This window comes from Balaenoptera borealis (genome assembly GCF_965194805.1).
Source record: "Balaenoptera borealis genome assembly, contig: HAP1_SCAFFOLD_581, whole genome shotgun sequence".
NCBI classification, from domain to species: Eukaryota; Metazoa; Chordata; class Mammalia; order Artiodactyla; family Balaenopteridae; genus Balaenoptera; species Balaenoptera borealis.
In genome coordinates this window covers 1-18,413 of record NW_028123618.1, presented here as the reverse complement: position 1 = coordinate 18,413, position 18,413 = coordinate 1, and positions in this window count along the sequence as shown.

Below are 18,413 nucleotides of genomic sequence, written 5' to 3'. Positions count from 1 at the left end.
TTACTTACAGCTGGGAACGCGCTCAGGTATACGTAGTGGGCAAGCCCCACAGGAACATGAGGCAGCCAGGTGAGGTGGTGTGTACACCATGGCTCCTGTAGAGATGCCCGGTCTCGGTGTACCTGCCGCACTGCCCACCCACGGAACAGAGCACAGGTTCGAGTAAAGATAGAGGATCCGGTCACACATTCTCCCTCAGACAACCAAAGAGGTTGGAGAACTTCTGGTGGAGAACTGTCAGGGAAGTTTCTCTGAGGGCAGCACGTTGGCAGTTACGCTGCCATGGCAACTGGGAGAAGGCCGGTGAGGTCATCACTACCCAGTGAGGTCATAATAAGGAACCTGTGTCTTGGGGGTCAGGCTTCAGGAGGAGGGGCAGTTTTGTGGAGGAGAGCAGGGGGAGGGCAGAGGTACTCTGCCTGGCCCCTCACACCTGGGCCTCCCCACCCATGCCCTAGTCTAGCAGACATCCCACGTGGGGCGTGCCGGTGGGCTGGCACAGCCCCAGGGGCCCCAGGAGGGCAAGAGAGACCCACATTCTGAGATTGGCTTGAGAGGCAAGATTAACGTAAGAGACAGCTAGGTTGTATGGCACTGACCCTAAGAGGCAGAGATTTGTGTGGACTGGGGAATCAGGGAAGGCTCCTTGGCAGTGGGCCTGAAGGACAAGTGAGATTTGGACCCATGGGGAAGAGAGGGAAGACATTCCAGTTTGGAAGAATAAAAGCAAAGACACACTCTCCTCGCCCTTGTCCTGCCCCAAGTATAAATTCATAGAACCCTCACATTTTCACAACTGAGGACTGAAGAAAAGCAAGAGGTGAAGGGGCCTACCCAGTGTTACACAGGTAGTGGAGAGGTGTTCTGCTCAATGGTTAGGTTCATGTTGGGGCGCCGGATTTACAGCTGATAGGAATGTGAGGACAAGCTGATGCCATTTCAAACATTTCCAAGTGATACTGAGAGAGATGTTAAAGGTGCAAAATGAGGGTGCTGAATGACCTCACAAAGTGGGAATGGTGGGCCCATTTTCATATGAAATTCAAAACAAGTTCATGACCAAAGGACATAATACAAAATGACAACATAATCATTACACTCCCCTCTCCCCTAGAAGTAACAATCATTATAATCCTCCCTCTCTCCACCATGAAAGGATGAGATAAAGGCTCAGCAGCAGCCCCCGTGAAACACATGGTCACCACCGTGAAGAGGTGTTACTAAGGCGATCTGGTCCGACTCAGAGAAGGAAAGAGACAACTCTGCCCTTAGCCTGATCAGGCCCACAGGAAGGAAGCACACTGGGGGCAGCCTTTGAGAGTGTGGCAATGCGAGAGAACCTTCTTTAGGAGGGGACTCCCTGTTGCCGACCTTGAACAAGCAAGGATGGGACATTCGTTTACTGGGGCTGTTGCAGAGGGGATGTGCCCAGGAGGTAGAGACTGCTTGGACTACTCTTTTAGAGGTTGGGCCACCCTGGTTGAGAACCACAGCACCTTGTATTCCTAAACTGCTTGAATGAGCGGGTGCACGTTAGGACAGACGAAGTCAGGCCTCATTGGAGCAGACTGCCTTTGGGAGTGGTAGAAGGTAAAATGGGAAGGGGAATGCTCTGGAGGAGGTTTGTCATGGCAGGTGGGCCAGCACGAGACCATCCAGATTCTCCAAGGCTCCAGAGATGACTTGGCTGGGAGCATCCCTCTGATGTGGTGCGGGGACTCCTACCTTAGCAGGACCTGGCTGGGCATCTGCGGGAGGCAGAATAAATGGTTTATTAACTTAAGAGAGCGAGAGACTCACCTGGGGGGTTCCACAAAACCACTTCATAAGACTTGTACCTGGATTCTTGAGCCAACCCTCAGAAAACTTATCTAGATCTGGAGTAGGGCTCTGGAAGCTGCACTTTCAATAAGCTTCCTGGGCAGTCCCACCACAGTGGTCCATGGATAGAGTGGCCAAAGTATTGTGTATTCTCGGTTGCTTTTGGGAGTCAAAGTGGGCAATGTGAAAACCTGCAGCAGGCATACGTATAAACAGGGAACATTCAAGGAAAACAGAGGGGTAGAGTTATTCTATGCATGAATCAGATTTGAGAAAAGCTAGCCTGGTGGTTAAAGAACACAACCCTTGGGAGAGACAGACAGAGCAGATTCTGTCCTACTTACTTGTGTGATTTTGACCAAGTTCTTTTATCCTTCTGACTGTTTCTTCATATGGAAAAGAGCTGTGGCTGTACATTTAGCACAATATTCTCTTTTGGCAAAGGTTGCTCTGGGTCCATTTGTGTTCTCTGCAACTTAATCCTTTCCGGTGTGCAAGCATTTTTCAGTTGTTTGGTGAAGTATTACATTTGACTTTCAACTGTTCATTACTTTGGGCAAAGCTTATATAATGCTGCAGAGACTAGAACCTATGCAGAGATAGTGAGAGGATGTGATAAGCTTATTCTGCCGGTTTATCAAAAAGTTGAACCTTTTCTCCTCTTCCTCCGCCTGCCACCAAGAGATGAGAAAGAAGGCAGAGCCTGGAAATGCACACCGAGCAATACTTCTGTGTCAGTTTGCCTTTTATTCCTCTGCCAGTACTTCCCAGAGAGATTTCACCAAAAGTGCCTAAGCTTGCCATGGCCATTGTTGTGAAGAACATTTCTCTCTATTGCTAGTCACATCCCCTTTTCCTTCTCCTGGGCGCTTAATGGATGTTTGGGGGCAGGAAATAAAATTTAAACTAAAACATCAAAAAAAAAAAAAAAAAGAAAGATGAGCTCAAGTAGGTGTTATTGTGGTCCAGATAAGGTTTGGTTCATTCATTCCCTCGATTAGCATTTATCCCCCTTTGTGCCAGGCATGCGGGGAGAGAGAGAAATGTCTTCAAAGAGTCTGTGGTTGTATGGGGGAGGGAGCTGTGGAAATCTGTCATTTAGAAACAGCATGGAAGTGCTAGGGAAAAATTGTTTTGTTCATTTATCTCTCACTCTTCCGTTCACCCATAGCAACTACGAAGGGTTTCACGCAGAGGAACTGGATGCCCTGAACTTGGCATTCTCGTGGGGGGAACAACAATGTAAAGCACCAGCAGTGGTCAGTCACCAGTAGTGATTTCAAGCCAGAAGGAACCACTCAGCAATGGAGAGAGGCACAGGGTGAGCAGTGACTTGCAGAAAGGAGGGGTTATTCATTCCAACTGCTGAGTTCAAGTTCATCTGGGTGGTTGTGTGGTTCGTGCTTACTGCATCTGTTTTTGGAACGTGGCTCCACCGTCCAAGAAGGGTGAGGATGATCACCCTTCTTTCCTCCTGCTGTGCCCCGGGGCCACCCAGCGAGTGTCTGCAGGGATGATCTGCTCTGTACTGGCTTTTCAGTCCCACTCCCGGGAGAAGAGAGACGAAGCTGTGTCTCCACCGCAGCTTGGCCTGATTCAGTCACTGGGTGAAAAGGTGGGAAGAAGGTCAAGTTCATGGGACCTGATACACTGCAGAGTCATTTAGTCCTGAAGTACCAGTTCTGGTTGCTGGTGAGTTGCTTAATCCAGGGACCTGAATGTAATTCCTCCAGAGCCACTGAGACATCACTTCCAGGCCCATGGCGGGATGTAGGGGTGCTGACTTTTCTCAGTGCTAAGGAGCAGCCATCTTCCACTGAGAGAGGACTCTGTGTCAGCAGGAGCAGAACCACACCAGGCACCGAAGAAGGTTCTGCATCCTAACATCTCCCAAAACAGTGATAGATAAGCGGGTAGAAGATGCGACAGGGCATTCACAAAAGAACAGAAGCTTATCCCCAATAAATATGGAAAGATGTTCAACTTCACTACCTAACAAAGAAACGCAAGTTATAAATCTATTTCTTTTTTGCTCATCTAATTGGTAGAAAGTTTTAAGAATGTACAAAATTTGCTGCTAAGGATGTAAGGAAAAGGCCGTTTTCGTCTGTTGCTGCTGATGGGGATGGAAATTGGTGCGAACCTTCTGGAGGGTAATTTGGCAATTTGTGTATCAACAGCCTTAAAATGTTCATACACTTTGAGCCAGTAGTTTTGCTTTTAGCATCTTATCCTAAGGTGAAAGTCAAATTTATGTACAAGACTTATGTTCAAGAATATTCATCTCAGCCAGTAGTGTAATAGAAAAAATATTAGAAGCTACCTAAAAATCCCACAATAGGGGGTTGGTTAAATAACGGATGGCCCAACTTAAGAATGGAAAATAAAGACGCAGACGTAGAAAATGGACTTGAGGACACGGGGAAGGGGAAGGGGAAGCTGGGACGAAGTGAGAGAGTGGCATGGACTTATATATACTACCAAATGTAAAATAGCTAGCTAGTGGGAAGCAGCCGCGTAGCACAGGGAGATCAGCTCGGTGCTTTGTGACCACCTAGAGGGTTGGGATAGGGAGGGTGGGAGGAAGACGCAAGAGGGAGGAGATAGGGGGATATATGCGTGTGCGTAGCTGATTCACTTTGTTATAAAGCAGAAACTAACACACCATTGTAAAGCAATTATACTCCAATAAAGACGTTTTTTTAAAAAAAGGATGGAAAACAGTTCATTAAAAATGATTTTCTCCAAGAATATTTAATGGTGGGAAGATGTAGTGTAAAAGCAGGGCACAAAATACTAGATGGAGTATTTCATTTTGTTAAAATTTTAATAATACAAGTGCAGAAAAAGTGATTAAAGTAACAGTACTGATTTGACTACGCGACATTTTTTTCTTTAGATTTTTCTGTATTTGGTGTTATAAAGCATCATATATCCTCTCTGAGTCTCAGTTTATGTTCTGTGAAGTGGGACTCATCACATCTACACTGCAGTGCGCTCGGGCAGAGCAGCACAATATTTGAAAGTGCCCTTGACAATGACCAGCCCATTGTAATACTCCAGGAATGGTTATACGATCATTGCCAATGACACACCCATAGTCCGGATATTATCCGTAACGATTACTAAGGTTGTTTATCTCCCTCCAGTTTTACTAAGACAGAAAAAGGATTAATTGAAGACTCTTAAGTCATTTTTACTGAGGTTCTTTGTTTTACTTTTTTTTCAAAATACGAATTGTAGGGCTTCCCTGGTGGCGCAGTGGTTGAGAATCTGCCTGCTAATGCACGGAACACGGGCTCGAGCCCTGCTCTGGGAAGATCCCACATGCCGTGGAGCAACTGGGCCCGTGAGCCACGACTACTGAGCCTGCGCGTCTGGAGCCTGTGCTCCGCAACAAGAGAGGCCGCGATAGTGAGCGGCCCGCGCACCGCAATGAAGAGTGGCCCCCGCTCCCCACAACTAGAGAAAGCCCTCACACAGAAACGAAGACCCAACACAGCTCAAAATAAATAAATAAATAAATAAATTTATTAAAAAGAAAAATACTAATTGTAAAGTCTGCAGTGGGTATATAGGTGTTCAACTGTTTTCCAGATTTTACGTTTTTGGTTTCGTTTTTAAATTTTGTATTTATTATTTATTTACTACTTTTCTTTTTGGCTGTGTTGGGTCTTCGTTTCTGCGCGAGGGCTTTCTCCAGTTGCGGCAAGTGGGGGCCACTCTTCATCGCGGCGCGCGGGCCTCTCACTATCGCGGCCTCTCTTGTTGCGGAGCAGAGGCTCCAGACGCTCAGGCTCAGTAGTTGTGGCTCACGGGCCCAGTTGCTCCGCGGCATGTGGGATCTTCCCAGACCAGGGCTCAAACCCGTGTCCCCTGCATTGGCAGGCGGATTCTCAACCACTGCACCACCAGGGAAGCCCCCCCACCCCGATAGTTTTAAAACCAGCCTCAGTCATGCTTGCTTCAAGACTTATCCTGGCATCATGGACCACTGGATACTTTGGCTAGGTGTTAAACTCTCTTGTCCTTTGCCCGAGTCCCATCGTGGTGACTTAGTTGCCATCTAGGGCACTCTTGGCATGAGTCCTAGACATGAATCCAGCTCAATGGCTTGGGCCCTGCGCCCTGCTGGCTGACTGTCCTAATGCCCAGTGCCTCCTTTCTGCTTGGACTTCTGAGGGCCGCAGCCCCAGGACCCTCACTCTGTGTTCCCGGCTCTATTCAATGCCAACTGTATGTCTTTTGCTTGCTGTATGTCCCCTGCCCCAGTACCTCCTACTGGCTTTGACCTTCCTGTTTCAGGTCCTCTTATTGCGACCCTTTGTGTATAAGCCAGATCTGTTTGCCCTTCCTTCAAGGGGAGCTATTTCCCTGGTGTTTCCCTAGATGCTTATGATGAGACCCCTGCCAGAACTACACCAATCAGACCCTCCATGTACACACTTGGGTCTGAACCCTTTCAGCGAGAGCAGGTTGGAAACCCATATAGACATAAATATACAATGTGTACAAATCAAGTATTTTAAAGATTGTAAAGAATTCTTGTGAACGTATTAGGTTAGGGAAGTCAAGCAGGATCATCATATGATGGCATAATCATGCACATGTACATAAAATTTTCTATTTTTATATGATGCCATTTTAATAGATGTGCCCATCTTTTCAAAGTTCTAATCTGTGGCAGTGAGCAGTAGGGGGACGGGGTGGGTCACAGCAGGAAGAGGCATTCGCTGCCTTAGGCACTTAAACCATTCCTCTCTCTTCAGAATGGCTCAGCCAGCAGGATTCTGTGGGGTCTACCTCCTGGCACCGTGCTCCATTCGCCGGATTTTGGGTCTGGGGCAACCCAGGTCTTCGTCTGACTCTTCCGGAGCGCGCTTTCTCTTGGGAGCACGTCTGGGGACTGGCTTCTCTGCTTCCACCTTTGCTGGCGTGGCCAAAGGAACTGCTGCTGCAAAGAAAATCAGAACTGATCAGTCACTTCTGCTGTACACAGCCTCCTGCCAGAATTTCCCTCTCTCATGTCTCTCCCAGTTTCTGGCTGAAGACCTTTCATCTACTTGACATCCAGAACACAGCCTTGGCCCATCACCTCTATGAGCCCCTAGAGACGGGACACTGGCTGCAAAAGCAATTCCTAGAGCCTACGGCTGCAGCACATGAGGAAGTCTCTTCACCATTCCCAGGGAAAACAGGAGAACCCGAAAGTCATTGCAATCATGAGCCTCTCCATCTCTCCCTTCCACAACAGAGAAAACATTTCTTGCAGTCTGTCACTTCTGAGGCTTTAATGGAAATGTCTTTCAAGTTTTGGAAAAAACTAATCTAATATAAATTGGTTAAGGACCCCTCCCACCTTGGCAACCCCTCTTGGGCCCCATTTATACTGCCTGTTTCAACCACACTGAACTCTAGCCCTCTGATACTTTTATGTAGATTAGAACAAGGCCAAATACTGAGGCAGAGTGATCAGGAGACTGAGAACCGCGTTCTGGGTACCAAGTCTAGGCTCACATCAACCCAGCCTCCTGGGACACCATCTCCTCAGCCCTCCAGTCTCATTAGCACTTCAACACCCCTCTTGGTTCTTCCGGTCTTCCCATCAATATGGCACCACCCTCTCCCCTAGAAGTAAAAATCAGTATAATCCTCTCTCTCTCCACCATGAAAGGATGAGATAAAGGCTCAGCAGCAGCCCCCGTGAAACACATGGTCAACACTGTGAAGAGGTGTTACTAAGGCGATTTGGTCCGACTCAGAGAAGGAAAGAGACAACTCTGCCCTTAGCCTGATCAGGCCCACAGGAAGGAAGCACACTGGGGGCAGCTTTTGAGAGTGTGGCAATGCGAGAGAACCTTCTTTAGGAGGGGACTCCCTGTTGCCGACCTTGAAAAAGCAAGGATGGGACATTCGTTTACTGGGGCTGTTACAGAGGGGATGTGCCCAGAGGTTGGGCCACCCTGCTTGAGAATCAAAGCACCTTCTAGTCCGAAATGGTTTGAATGCTCCAATCGCCGGATTTTGGGTCTGGGGCAACCCAGATCTTTGTGCGACTTTTCCGGAGAGTGCTTTCTCTTGGGAGCACGTCTGGGGACTGGCTTCTCTGCTTCCACCTTTGCTGGCGTGGCCAGAGGAACATCCCCGTAGGCCCGGTAGCCACCAACCAGGCAGTATGTCTCCCCATGCCAGCCCAACTGCGTTTCTCCACACCCTCGGTAGAGGACATGGTAGTGACCAGGGGTAGGGGGAGAAACGGGAGCCACTGCTGCTGCAAAGAAAATCAGAACTGATCAGTCACTTCTGCTGTACACAGCCTCCTGCCAGAATTTCCCTCTCTCATGTCTCTCCCAGTTTCTGGCTGAAGACCTTTCATCTACTTGACATCCAGAACACAGCCTTGGCCCATCACCTCTATGAGTCCCTAGAGAAGGGGCACTGGCTGCAAAAGCAATTCCTAGAGCCTACGACTGCAGCACATGAGGAAGTCTCTTCACCGTTTCCAGGGAAAACAGGAGAACCCGAAAGTCATAGCAATCATGAGCCTCTCCATCTCTCCCTTCCACAACAGAGAGAACATTTCTTGCAGTCTGTCACTTCTGAGGCTTTAATGGAAATGTCTTTCAAGTTTTGGAAAAAACTAATCTAATATAAATTGGTTAAGGACCCCTCCCACCTTGGCAACCCCTCTTGGGCCCCATTTATACTGCCTGTTTCAACCACACTGAACTCTAGCCCTCTGATACTTTTATGTAGATTAGAACAAGGCCAAATACTGAGGCAGAGTGATCAGGAGACTGAGAACCGCGTTCTGGGTACCAAGTCTAGGCTCACATCAACCCAGCCTCCTGGGACACCATCTCCTCAGCCCCCCAGTCTCATTAGCACTTCAACACCCGTCTTGGTTCTTCCGGTCTTCCCATCAATATGGCACCACCCTCTCCCCTAGTACTCAGCAGCTCAGGATGGGATGTGTCTGAGGGCACCGATGTAGATGTCTACATGACAGCACAGAGGTGCCTGGGTTTGAAGGTGTGTTTCAAGAGTGGCCCTCTTCCTCAAACTGCTCCATTTACCATTTGCCAACAAAAATGCACTTGTCTTTTGCTAAGAGGCCAGTCAGGAAAGGGTCTGAATGGAAGCATCCTGTAGCCCAAAGGGGAAGCTACATTTATAAAGATCAGGACCATCCTGCACACTTGTCCAGGGAGGACCTTTCACTTGTCCTCAGCAGTGAGCACTGTGGGTCCCTGAAGGTGTCCCAGGTCACTGGTATTACTTACAGCTGGGAACGCGCTCAGGTATACGTAGTGGGCAAGCCCCACAGGAACATGAGGCAGCCAGGTGAGGTGGTGTGTACACCATGGCTCCTGTAGAGATGCCCGGTCTCGGTGTACCTGCCGCACTGCCCACCCACGGAACAGAGCACAGGTTCGAGTAAAGATAGAGGATCCGGTCACACATTCTCCCTCAGACAACCAAAGAGGTTGGAGAACTTCTGGTGGAGAACTGTCAGGGAAGTTTCTCTGAGGGCAGCACGTTGGCAGTTACGCTGCCATGGCAACTGGGAGAAGGCCGGTGAGGTCATCACTACCCAGTGAGGTCATAATAAGGAACCTGTGTCTTGGGGGTCAGGCTTCAGGAGGAGGGGCAGTTTTGTGGAGGAGAGCAGGGGGAGGGCAGAGGTACTCTGCCTGGCCCCTCACACCTGGGCCTCCCCACCCATGCCCTAGTCTAGCAGACATCCCACGTGGGGCGTGCCGGTGGGCTGGCACAGCCCCAGGGGCCCCAGGAGGGCAAGAGAGACCCACATTCTGAGATTGGCTTGAGAGGCAAGATTAACGTAAGAGACAGCTAGGTTGTATGGCACTGACCCTAAGAGGCAGAGATTTGTGTGGACTGGGGAATCAGGGAAGGCTCCTTGGCAGTGGGCCTGAAGGACAAGTGAGATTTGGACCCATGGGGAAGAGAGGGAAGACATTCCAGTTTGGAAGAATAAAAGCAAAGACACACTCTCCTCGCCCTTGTCCTGCCCCAAGTATAAATTCATAGAACCCTCACATTTTCACAACTGAGGACTAAAGAAAAGCAAGAGGTGAAGGGGCCTACCCAGTGTTACACAGGTAGTGGAGAGGTGTTCTGCTCAATGGTTAGGTTCATGTTGGGGCGCCGGATTTACAGCTGATAGGAATGTGAGGACAAGCTGATGCCATTTCAAACATTTCCAAGTGATACTGAGAGAGATGTTAAAGGTGCAAAATGAGGGTGCTGAATGACCTCACAAAGTGGGAATGGTGGGCCCATTTTCATATGAAATTCAAAACAAGTTCATGACCAAAGGACATAATACAAAATGACAACATAATCATTACACTCCCCTCTCCCCTAGAAGTAACAATCATTATAATCCTCCCTCTCTCCACCATGAAAGGATGAGATAAAGGCTCAGCAGCAGCCCCCGTGAAACACATGGTCACCACCGTGAAGAGGTGTTACTAAGGCGATCTGGTCCGACTCAGAGAAGGAAAGAGACAACTCTGCCCTTAGCCTGATCAGGCCCACAGGAAGGAAGCACACTGGGGGCAGCCTTTGAGAGTGTGGCAATGCGAGAGAACCTTCTTTAGGAGGGGACTCCCTGTTGCCGACCTTGAACAAGCAAGGATGGGACATTCGTTTACTGGGGCTGTTGCAGAGGGGATGTGCCCAGGAGGTAGAGACTGCTTGGACTACTCTTTTAGAGGTTGGGCCACCCTGGTTGAGAACCACAGCACCTTGTATTCCTAAACTGCTTGAATGAGCGGGTGCACGTTAGGACAGACGAAGTCAGGCCTCATTGGAGCAGACTGCCTTTGGGAGTGGTAGAAGGTAAAATGGGAAGGGGAATGCTCTGGTGGAGGTTTGTCATGGCAGGTGGGCCAGCACGAGACCATCCAGATTCTCCAAGGCTCCAGAGATGACTTGGCTGGGAGCATCCCTCTGATGTGGTGCGGGGACTCCTACCTTAACAGGACCTGGCTGGGCATCTGCGGGAGGCAGAATAAATGGTTTATTAACTTAAGAGAGCGAGAGACCCACCTGGGGGGTTCCACAAAACCACTTCATAAGACTTGTACCTGGATTCTTGAGCCAACCCTCAGAAAACTTATCTAGATCTGGAGTAGGGCTCTGGAAGCTGCACTTTCAATAAGCTTCCTGGGCAGTCCCACCACAGTGGTCCATGGATAGAGTGGCCAAAGTATTGTGTATTCTCGGTTGCTTTTGGGAGTCAAAGTGGGCAATGTGAAAACCTGCAGCAGGCATACGTATAAACAGGGAACATTCAAGGAAAACAGAGGGGTAGAGTTATTCTATGCATGAATCAGATTTGAGAAAAGCTAGCCTGGTGGTTAAAGAACACAACCCTTGGGAGAGACAGACAGAGCAGATTCTGTCCTACTTACTTGTGTGATTTTGACCAAGTTCTTTTATCCTTCTGACTGTTTCTTCATATGGAAAAGAGCTGTGGCTGTACATTTAGCACAATATTCTCTTTTGGCAAAGGTTGCTCTGGGTCCATTTGTGTTCTCTGCAACTTAATCCTTTCCGGTGTGCAAGCATTTTTCAGTTGTTTGGTGAAGTATTACATTTGACTTTCAACTGTTCATTACTTTGGGCAAAGCTTATATAATGCTGCAGAGACTAGAACCTATGCAGAGATAGTGAGAGGATGTGATAAGCTTATTCTGCCGGTTTATCAAAAAGTTGAACCTTTTCTCCTCTTCCTCCGCCTGCCACCAAGAGATGAGAAAGAAGGCAGAGCCTGGAAATGCACACCGAGCAATACTTCTGTGTCAGTTTGCCTTTTATTCCTCTGCCAGTACTTCCCAGAGAGATTTCACCAAAAGTGCCTAAGCTTGCCATGGCCATTGTTGTGAAGAACATTTCTCTCTATTGCTAGTCACATCCCCTTTTCCTTCTCCTGGGCGCTTAATGGATGTTTGGGGGCAGGAAATAAAATTTAAACTAAAACATCAAAAAAAAAAAAAAAAGAAAGATGAGCTCAAGTAGGTGTTATTGTGGTCCAGATAAGGTTTGGTTCATTCATTCCCTCGATTAGCATTTATCCCCCTTTGTGCCAGGCATGCGGGGAGAGAGAGAAATGTCTTCAAAGAGTCTGTGGTTGTATGGGGGAGGGAGCTGTGGAAATCTGTCATTTAGAAACAGCATGGAAGTGCTAGGGAAAAATTGTTTTGTTCATTTATCTCTCACTCTTCCGTTCACCCATAGCAACTACGAAGGGTTTCACGCGGAGAAACTGGATGCCCTGAACTTGGCATTCTCGTGGGGGGAACAACAATGTAAAGCACCAGCAGTGGTCAGTCACCAGTAGTGATTTCAAGCCAGAAGGAACCACTCAGCAATGGAGAGAGGCACAGGGTGAGCAGTGACTTGCAGAAAGGAGGGGTTATTCATTCCAACTGCTGAGTTCAAGTTCATCTGGGTGGTTGTGTGGTTCGTGCTTACTGCATCTGTTTTTGGAACGTGGCTCCACCGTCCAAGAAGGGTGAGGATGATCACCCTTCTTTCCTCCTGCTGTGCCCCGGGGCCACCCAGCGAGTGTCTGCAGGGATGATCTGCTCTGTACTGGCTTTTCAGTCCCACTCCCGGGAGAAGAGAGACGAAGCTGTGTCTCCACCGCAGCTTGGCCTGATTCAGTCACTGGGTGAAAAGGTGGGAAGAAGGTCAAGTTCATGGGACCTGATACACTGCAGAGTCATTTAGTCCTGAAGTACCAGTTCTGGTTGCTGGTGAGTTGCTTAATCCAGGGACCTGAATGTAATTCCTCCAGAGCCACTGAGACATCACTTCCAGGCCCATGGCGGGATGTAGGGGTGCTGACTTTTCTCAGTGCTAAGGAGCAGCCATCTTCCACTGAGAGAGGACTCTGTGTCAGCAGGAGCAGAACCACACCAGGCACCGAAGAAGGTTCTGCATCCTAACATCTCCCAAAACAGTGATAGATAAGCGGGTAGAAGATGCGACAGGGCATTCACAATAGAACAGAAGCTTATCCCCAATAAATATGGCAAGATGTTCAACTTCACTACCTAACAAAGAAACGCAAGTTATAAATCTATTTCTTTTTTGCTCATCTAATTGGTAGAAAGTTTTAAGAATGCACAAAATTTGCTGCTAAGGATGTAAGGAAAAGGCCGTTTTCGTCTGTTGCTGCTGATGGGGATGGAAATTGGTGCGAACCTTCTGGAGGGTAATTTGGCAATTTGTGTATCAACAGCCTTAAAATGTTCATACACTTTGAGCCAGTAGTTTTGCTTTTAGCATCTTATCCTAAGGTGAAAGTCAAATTTATGTACAAGACTTATGTTCAAGAATATTCATCTCAGCCAGTAGTGTAATAGAAAAAATATTAGAAGCTACCTAAAAATCCCACAATAGGGGGTTGGTTAAATAACGGATGGCCCAACTTAAGAATGGAAAATAAAGACGCAGACGTAGAAAATGGACTTGAGGACACGGGGAAGGGGAAGGGGAAGCTGGGACGAAGTGAGAGAGTGGCATGGACTTATATATACTACCAAATGTAAAATAGCTAGCTAGTGGGAAGCAGCCGCGTAGCACAGGGAGATCAGCTCGGTGCTTTGTGACCACCTAGAGGGTTGGGATAGGGAGGGTGGGAGGAAGACGCAAGAGGGAGGAGATAGGGGGATATATGCGTGTGCGTAGCTGATTCACTTTGTTATAAAGCAGAAACTAACACACCATTGTAAAGCAATTATACTCCAATAAAGACGTTTTTTTAAAAAAAGGATGGAAAACAGTTCATTAAAAATGATTTTCTCCAAGAATATTTAATGGTGGGAAGATGTAGTGTAAAAGCAGGGCACAAAATACTAGATGGAGTATTTCATTTTGTTAAAATTTTAGTAATACAAATGCAGAAAAAGTGATTAAAGTAACAGTACTGATTTGACTACGCGACATTTTTTTCTTTAGATTTTTCTGTATTTGGTGTTATAAAGCATCATATATCCTCTCTGAGTCTCAGTTTATGTTCTGTGAAGTGGGACTCATCACATCTACACTGCAGTGCGCTCGGGCAGAGCAGCACAATATTTGAAAGTGCCCTTGACAATGACCAGCCCATTGTAATACTCCAGGAATGGTTATACGATCATTGCCAATGACACACCCATAGTCCGGATATTATCCGTAACGATTACTAAGGTTGTTTATCTCCCTCCAGTTTTACTAAGACAGAAAAAGGATTAATTGAAGACTCTTAAGTCATTTTTACTGAGGTTCTTTGTTTTACTTTTTTTTCAAAATACGAATTGTAGGGCTTCCCTGGTGGCGCAGTGGTTGAGAATCTGCCTGCTAATGCACGGAACACGGGCTCGAGCCCTGCTCTGGGAAGATCCCACATGCCGTGGAGCAACTGGGCCCGTGAGCCACGACTACTGAGCCTGCGCGTCTGGAGCCTGTGCTCCGCAACAAGAGAGGCCGCGATAGTGAGCGGCCCGCGCACCGCAATGAAGAGTGGCCCCCGCTCCCCACAACTAGAGAAAGCCCTCACACAGAAACGAAGACCCAACACAGCTCAAAATAAATAAATAAATAAATAAGTTTATTAAAAAGAAAAATACTAATTGTAAAGTCTGCAGTGGGTATATAGGTGTTCAACTGTTTTCCAGATTTTACGTTTTTGGTTTTGTTTTTAAATTTTTTATTTATGATTTATTTACTACTTTTCTTTTTGGCTGTGTTGGGTCTTCGTTTCTGCGCGAGGGCTTTCTCCAGTTGCGGCAAGTGGGGGCCACTCTTCATCGCGGCGCGCGGGCCTCTCACTATCGCGGCCTCTCTTGTTGCGGAGCAGAGGCTCCAGACGCTCAGGCTCAGTAGTTGTGGCTCACGGGCCCAGTTGCTCCGCGGCATGTGGGATCTTCCCAGACCAGGGCTCAAACCCGTGTCCCCTGCATTGGCAGGCGGATTCTCAACCACTGCACCACCAGGGAAGCCCCCCCACCCCGATAGTTTTAAAACCAGCCTCAGTCATGCTTGCTTCAAGACTTATCCTGGCATCATGGACCACTGGATACTTTGGCTAGGTGTTAAACTCTCTTGTCCTTTGCCCGAGTCCCATCGTGGTGACTTAGTTGCCATCTAGGGCACTCTTGGCATGAGTCCTAGACATGAATCCAGCTCAATGGCTTGGGCCCTGCGCCCTGCTGGCTGACTGTCCTAATGCCCAGTGCCTCCTTTCTGCTTGGACTTCTGAGGGCCGCAGCCCCAGGACCCTCACTCTGTGTTCCCGGCTCTATTCAATGCCAACTGTATGTCTTTTGCTTGCTGTATGTCCCCTGCCCCAGTACCTCCTACTGGCTTTGACCTTCCTGTTTCAGGTCCTCTTATTGCGACCCTTTGTGTATAAGCCAGATCTGTTTGCCCTTCCTTCAAGGGGAGCTATTTCCCTGGTGTTTCCCTAGATGCTTATGATGAGACCCCTGCCAGAACTACACCAATCAGACCCTCCATGTACACACTTGGGTCTGAACCCTTTCAGCGAGAGCAGGTTGGAAACCCATATAGACATAAATATACAATGTGTACAAATCAAGTATTTTAAAGATTGTAAAGAATTCTTGTGAACGTATTAGGTTAGGGAAGTCAAGCAGGATCATCATATGATGGCATAATCATGCACATGTACATAAAATTTTCTATTTTTATATGATGCCATTTTAATAGATGTGCCCATCTTTTCAAAGTTCTAATCTGTGGCAGTGGGCAGTAGGGGGACGGGGTGGGTCACAGCAGGAAGAGGCATTCGCTGCCTTAGGCACTTAAACCATTGCTCTCTCTTCAGAATGGCTCAGCCAGCAGGATTCTGTGGGGTCTACCTCCTGGCACCGTGCTCCAATCGCCGGATTTTGGGTCTGGGGCAACCCAGGTCTTCGTCTGACTCTTCCGGAGCGCGCTTTCTCTTGGGAGCACGTCTGGGGACTGGCTTCTCTGCTTCCACCTTTGCTGGCGTGGCCAAAGGAACTGCTGCTGCAAAGAAAATCAGAACTGATCAGTCACTTCTGCTGTACACAGCCTCCTGCCAGAATTTCCCTCTCTCATGTCTCTCCCAGTTTCTGGCTGAAGACCTTTCATCTACTTGACATCCAGAACACAGCCTTGGCCCATCACCTCTATGAGCCCCTAGAGACGGGACACTGGCTGCAAAAGCAATTCCTAGAGCCTACGGCTGCAGCACATGAGGAAGTCTCTTCACCGTTCCCAGGGAAAACAGGAGAACCCGAAAGTCATTGCAATCATGAGCCTCTCCATCTCTCCCTTCCACAACAGAGAAAACATTTCTTGCAGTCTGTCACTTCTGAGGCTTTAATGGAAATGTCTTTCAAGTTTTGGAAAAAACTAATCTAATATAAATTGGTTAAGGACCCCTCCCACCTTGGCAACCCCTCTTGGGCCCCATTTATACTGCCTGTTTCAACCACACTGAACTCTAGCCCTCTGATACTTTTATCTAGATTAGAACAAGGCCAAATACTGAGGCAGAGTGATCAGGAGACTGAGAACCGCGTTCTGGGTACCAAGTCTAGGCTCACATCAACCCAGCCTCCTGGGACACCATCTCCTCAGCCCTCCAGTCTCATTAGCACTTCAACACCCCTCTTGGTTCTTCCGGTCTTCCCACCAATATGGCACCACCCTCTCCCCTAGAAGTAAAAATCAGTATAATCCTCTCTCTCTCCACCATGAAAGGATGAGATAAAGGCTCAGCAGCAGCCCCCGTGAAACACATGGTCAACACTGTGAAGAGGTGTTACTAAGGCGATTTGGTCCGACTCAGAGAAGGAAAGAGACAACTCTGCCCTTAGCCTGATCAGGCCCACAGGAAGGAAGCACACTGGGGGCAGCTTTTGAGAGTGTGGCAATGCGAGAGAACCTTCTTTAGGAGGGGAATCCCTGTTGCCGACCTTGAAAAAGCAAGGATGGGACATTCGTTTACTGGGGCTGTTACAGAGGGGATGTGCCCAGAGGTTGGGCCACCCTGCTTGAGAATCAAAGCACCTTCTAGTCCGAAATGGTTTGAATGCTCCAATCGCCGGATTTTGGGTCTGGGGCAACCCAGATCTTTGTGCGACTTTTCCGGAGAGTGCTTTCTCTTGGGAGCACGTCTGGGGACTGGCTTCTCTGCTTCCACCTTTGCTGGCGTGGCCAGAGGAACATCCCCGTAGGCCCGGTAGCCACCAACCAGGCAGTATGTCTCCCCATGCCAGCCCAACTGCGTTTCTCCACACCCTCGGTAGAGGACATGGTAGTGACCAGGGGTAGGGGGAGAAACGGGAGCCACTGCTGCTGCAAAGAAAATCAGAACTGATCAGTCACTTCTGCTGTACACAGCCTCCTGCCAGAATTTCCCTCTCTCATGTCTCTCCCAGTTTCTGGCTGAAGACCTTTCATCTACTTGACATCCACAACACAGACTTGGCCCATCACCTCTATGAGTCCCTAGAGAAGGGGCACTGGCTGCAAAAGCAATTCCTAGAGCCTACGACTGCAGCACATGAGGAAGTCTCTTCACCGTTTCCAGGGAAAACAGGAGAACCCGAAAGTCATAGCAATCATGAGCCTCTCCATCTCTCCCTTCCACAACAGAGAGAACATTTCTTGCAGTCTGTCACTTCTGAGGCTTTAATGGAAATGTCTTTCAAGTTTTGGAAAAAACTAATCTAATATAAATTGGTTAAGGACCCCTCCCACCTTGGCAACCCCTCTTGGGCCCCATTTATACTGCCTGTTTCAACCACACTGAACTCTAGCCCTCTGATACTTTTATGTAGATTAGAACAAGGCCAAATACTGAGGCAGAGTGATCAGGAGACTGAGAACCGCGTTCTGGGTACCAAGTCTAGGCTCACATCAACCCAGCCTCCTGGGACACCATCTCCTCAGCCCCCCAGTCTCATTAGCACTTCAACACCCGTCTTGGTTCTTCCGGTCTTCCCATCAATATGGCACCACCCTCTCCCCTAGTACTCAGCAGCTCAGGATGGGATGTGTCTGAGGGCACCGATGTAGATGTCTACATGACAGCACAGAGGTGCCTGGGTTTGAAGGTGTGTTTCAAGAGTGGCCCTCTTCCTCAAACTGCTCCATTTACCATTTGCCAACAAAAATGCACTTGTCTTTTGCTAAGAGGCCAGTCAGGAAAGGGTCTGAATGGAAGCATCCTGTAGCCCAAAGGGGAAGCTACATTTATAAAGATCAGGACCATCCTGCACACTTGTCCAGGGAGGACCTTTCACTTGTCCTCAGCAGTGAGCACTGTGGGTCCCTGAAGGTGTCCCAGGTCACTGGTATTACTTACAGCTGGGAACGCGCTCAGGTATACGTAGTGGGCAAGCCCCACAGGAACATGAGGCAGCCAGGTGAGGTGGTGTGTACACCATGGCTCCTGTAGAGATGCCCGGTCTCGGTGTACCTGCCGCACTGCCCACCCACGGAACAGAGCACAGGTTCGAGTAAAGATAGAGGATCCGGTCACACATTCTCCCTCAGACAACCAAAGAGGTTGGAGAACT